Genomic DNA, 5,640 nt, shown 5'->3' on the forward strand with positions numbered 1-5,640 from the left:
CAAAACTCTTTCATCTCTGTCTCCTGCTTTAAGATTTGGAGATACCAGTGTTGGACTGGGGTGTACAAAGTTCAAAGTCACACAACACCAGATTATAGTCCAACAGGTTTAACTGGAAGCACTAGCTTTCGGAGCACCGCTCCTTCATCAGCTGGTAAGGAGCAGCGCTCCGAAGGCTAGTGCTTCCTCTTTTAAAATGCAGTTTAACACTTAGGTTGTTGACAATGTTTTCTATTTCATCTGTTTATGCTGCTGTGAAGTATCTCGAAATGTTTTATTAGGTTAAAGGCATTACATAAATGTAAATTGTTCCTGTTATTGTTGCAGACCATGAGTTATGCTCCTGTCAGTTGAACTGCTGCTTTAAACAATTCTTCAAAGCATCCATTATTCACTATATAATGGTGTGTACATTTATAATACGTGGAAATATTGTCAGAGACAATAGTTAAGGAGAGAAATTATTGATTCAATGAGCACAGTGCATACTATATTGCAGTTTCTGGATTCTGTTTTACCAGTACAGGAATGCACTTATCTGCTTGCTGATGCCAGTCATTTCATTCCTTTTTTCTTTTGTAGCTAATATATGTGTAATTCTATACAAGAACATCTGAATAATGCAGTAAGAATAATTTATAATTTGTAACAGTAATACCAGAGTTGCAAATTCTTGGTTTCTGCTGTAATCTGTACCCAATATATGTCTTCCTAATTATGATATTTCCCAAATATCTGTATCCTACACGTACACATCTGTCCGAGAAGCTAAATGGGTTTTGGATACTGGCTTGCTTGGACAGAAGAAATATTAGATTTTTTAAAAGTGTTCATTCACAGGCATGAGTTTCATTGTCAAGGATTGCATTTATTGCCCAATCCTGAATTGTTCTTGAGAAGGTTGTAGTGAACCACCTTCTTGAGCATGACATCCTCTGTGGTGAAGATGCCTCTGCAGTGACATTTTTGTTGACCTTTGGTATAACTGAATGGCTTGCTAGGCCATTTCAGAAGGCTTTTAAGAGTTGATCATTGTGAACTGTGTCTCAGTAAGTGTCAGTACATTTGAGAGCAGAAAAGGGAGAATGGAAGGATAGAGTCTATTTCTTATTAATGCCAGGGAACAACATTCTGTCCTACAGGTCACATTTATGACATTAGAATATCTTTGTGAATTTTTCAAGGACTCTGTGGATTACTTTATTACAGTCTCACTCTGACTAACCTTGCAATTAATTCCCACACATTAGCTTTAGGAAACACAATGCATGTGTCAGAAAAATTAATGTGTGGATATTTAAACCTGTTCCTTGGTAATAACCAGATAATGCATTCAGTGCTAGAATGTGGAATCTTCTGTTTCAATTGCTACTACAATGAGATAGAAAACCACCAGCTTTCAGTTGAAAGGAAATAAACTGTGAATTGAGCAACTTTCCTATATAAAAAAAATTTGAGTTCAGTCCAAAACAGTTCTTGTGTTCTCAGTTGTAATTAAAATGCTGGAGATTTAAGCCATATTATGTTCTATTTTTGCCCTATTTCTCCTCCAAGTTGCTGAGCTACACTTCTGAGTATGTCCAAGTGGTAATCCTGCTCATGCAAGTTTGGGGAGTGAGTGTTAACCTCACCAAACATTCACAGAAGTACATTGCCAACCATAGAATGGGACACAAGGCTCTTCTTCTCTCTCTTCATGAGATATTGAACCTAGAAAAACATAGTCTTTCTGGCACAGTCCCACTACAGTGTCATCTTTATCTTAATAGAAACAATTTAACTTGAAAAATATAACTAAATGAAGCACTGAGAAAGTTGATAGACGAACTTCAAATGTATAAAAATGTACAGACTCTAGAATTTGGAATCCCTGAAACAGCATTTGTGGTTTATCTTTTGATTTCACTGTGTTGTAGCAGGCTATTCCCAGGCATTATACAATTATCACCTATTAAGTAAGATGTTACACACAAATCTTATTTGGGTTTCAGTATGAAGTGATTAAAAAGGTTTCTCAGCGTTATACAGCCAATCTGCAGCTTTGTTATATTGTGGGGAGAGCTATTCCCATGAATTAATGACTCAAAGATGACAGATGGGACTGAGGCAAAACTGGGAGATACAGCATATGTGTTGAAAGTTGATTTCAAATTTTCAAAAGGATTCCTCAAAGTTAATGTTCTGAGTGTGGAATGAACCATAAATTAGAAATACAGGGCTCATTTTTGTAATTTTCCATGTGTTTCCCATAAATATCTCAATAACTGTGCCCACTAAATTTTTGTTGAGGTACATTATAAGCTAAATAAAATCTCCATCCATTTTTATATATTATTTTGTTGTCCTCATCAAGACATTTAGAATCGGCATACATTTCTGAATTTTAGTTTATTTTCCTGAACCTCAAAACTGCAATTCCTCAACCCCTGCATTCTGCTCTTTACAGTTAACAGAATTTTAGAATGCAAAACTGTAATATCTGACCTTTACTTATTGATTAATTTGCCTTCACTCTTAGAGTTCACAACATAGACTTTGTACTGCTACTGTTTGACTGAGATTAAGTTTAAGTACATCATGTTGTTGATAAAAATGAGTTTTGGAATCCCTGAAGTCACCTCTTGCTTTTCCTTTTTCTCATTAAGACCTTTTAAATTTAAAAAATAGTAAAATTACTGTTGATTTGAGATTGTCTGCCTCAAATGTAAAAGCTACATTGTTTTCTAATTCTGTATCAGTATCAGAGAGGCTTTGGGGTTGACTATTGGCCAGATAACATTAGATATTACAGTTTATTTTCTCACATTAATTATTTTCTCTCTCTGTAGTGAACATACACTGGCCAGAATTGCACATAAATACTGATCTTTTGGACATGTTACTTGATTACTGCTGGTAGAGTAGGGATTATACCCTACAAGAGTCAGTGCTGTGAGGAGAATAATGGAAACAAAATAGGCAATCAATTTCAAATAACAAAATGATGGTGGTGGGCAAGGGATAAACAGTGTGCAAAAGAAGTAGTCTAAAGTGATGAGTTTAGAATGACTGCTGAGTAAAGTGAAATCGCAGTCAGCACTCAGAGGGATGCAGCTGCATTGCAACGTCTTGCCAGCCAATAAAATGGATTCCCATGATGTGAAAATGACTTTGTAATGCAGATCTGGAAAGGGGCTGTAAAGTTGTTCGTCCTGATCAACTCTATAATACAGGACCCTGTGCTGTACAAGCTGTTTGCAGATGAACATGTGGAAACAAACACAACAGCTATTAGAGGACCATCAACTCATGAAAGTTGCTCTAAGGTCTGCTCAAAAAGAGCACATTCCAAGGCCCATGCCAATCTGCTGATAGATGCATTAAAGCTTGGGCAACCACCACAAAAACATAGTGGGGAAAGGCCACTGTCCAAATCCTTGTGTCATATACCAGGCTAGAGCCCTTCCAGGTGTAAAACCACTTGGGCTGTATCCACCTGAGAACGCAAGGCATAAAATATAAATATAACCAGATAAGGTAAATGTGAGAGGTATTATATTGAAGAAAACCTGATGTATTATATGGGAGAAAGTGAGGACTGCAGATGCTGGAGATCAGAGCTGAAAATGTGTTGCTGGAAGAGCGCAGCAGGTCAGGCAGCATCCAGGGAGCAGGAAACGTCGATTCTCCTGCTCCCTGGATGCTGCCTGACCTGCGCTTTTCCAGCAACACATTTTCAGCTCTGATGTATGATATGTACTGTTGTGAAATATATCTTTTCAAATTTTATGAATAAAGTATATTTTTGGGGAAAAAGTAGCCACCAAGGTTAATTTACAGCTTTCATAGATAGAGACCTTAATATTCTACTGATATATAACATATGGGCAGCACAGTGGTCCAGTGCCAGGGTCCCAGATTTGATTCCAGCCTCAGTCGACTGTCTGTGTGGAGTTTGTGCATTTTTCCGGTGTATGCGCGGGTTTCCTCCCAGTTGAAAGATGTGCAGGTTAGGTGAATTGGTCAGGCTAAATTGCCCATAGTGTTAAGGGATATGTGTAGGTTAAGTGTTCTAGTCATGGGGAATGCAGGGTTATAGGGTAAGGGGATGGGTCTGGGTGGCATACTGGTTGGAGGGTCAGTCTGGATTTGTTGGGCTAAATAGCACAACATTTGCTTATGTTCATCAATATTTCTTCAATAAATGTCAATAATTTTTATCTCCTGTATGTAATTTGTGGATATCAATATTGGAATTAGTTTGTATTGCAGTCTTTTGTATTCCTCAAACTAAACGCATTTTACTGTACTTCAAAGGTGGACTACTGCTCTGACTGAGTACCAGCTGTTGTAAATACCTGTACATGCTATCTTGCAATGGAAATATGATATCCCTTATATTAAAACAGAATATTACTGCAAGTTCTTAGCATACTGATTCACCGAGCAAAAAGCACAACAAACAGTCATAAGGATATATTTACTTCAAAATGTGAAATGAGTTTGACATCCTCCATGAGTTTCTTCTGACCTGTAACTAAACATTGTTTCCAATATACACTGGTATATTAAATTTATTCAGAGCTTCAAATCTCATGGACTTTCAGGCAGAATGGAGAGCATAAGATAATTAGTGTTTTTCTGTCTCAGCCAAGAAAGACACTTTCTCTAATTTCAGCATTCATTTTTTTTAATGTTTCCTTGATTTTTATTCCTTTTCTGTCCAGAAATCCATTACATGTCTTAATCACTTTTGGTGAATAGGAATCCTGATATTAACTTGGCTTTTTACAATTCTGTTTAAACTCACGTTCTCTAATCTTATTTTGCCTGTAAAGATCTGGTATATCTTTGCGAATTCATCTGTAAGATGCCTTCTTTGAAGGCTACTTTTTTCAAAGACAATAGTCTGCAAATACATTTAATACAATTGTATAATGTGGAAGTATAATCCAAGTAATTTCATAATGGTGTAAAGAAAAGGTTTTCCTCACAACAGAACTTTATTTCTAGGTACTGTATCAGCTTGGAGCTGTTTATAGACAATATGTGCAGGAGTAGGCCATTCTGCCCTTCGAGCCTGCACCACCATTCAATATGATCATGGCTGATCATCCCTAATCAGATCCAGAGAGTGGGCCTCCACTGCCCTCTGGGGCAGGGCATTCCACACAGCCACCACTCTCTGGGTGAAGACGTTTCTCCTCATCTCTGTCCTAACTGGTCTACCCCATATTTTTAAGCTGTGTCCTCTGGTTCGGCACTCACCCATTAGCGGAAACATGTTTCCTGCCTCCAGAATGTTCAATCCTTTTAATAATCTTATATGTCTCAATCAGATCCCCTCTCAGTCTTCTAAACTCAAGGGTATACAAGCCCAGTCGCTCCAGTCTTTCAGTGTAAGGTAGTCCCGCCATTCAATGAATTGACCTCGTGAACCTACGCTGCACTCCCTCAATAGCCAGAATGTCTTTCCTCAAATTTGGAGACCAGAACTGCACACAGTACTCCAGGTGTGGTCTGACCAGGGCCCTGTACAGCTGCAGAAGAACCTCTTTACTTCTATACTCAATCCCTCTTGTTAGCAAGGCTAGCATGCTATTAGCCTTCTTCACTACCTGCTGTACCTGCATGCTTACCTTCAGTGACTGGTGTACAAGA

Source organism: Chiloscyllium plagiosum, chromosome 30 (genome assembly GCF_004010195.1).
Source record: "Chiloscyllium plagiosum isolate BGI_BamShark_2017 chromosome 30, ASM401019v2, whole genome shotgun sequence".
In the NCBI taxonomy this organism is placed as follows: Eukaryota; Metazoa; Chordata; class Chondrichthyes; order Orectolobiformes; family Hemiscylliidae; genus Chiloscyllium; species Chiloscyllium plagiosum.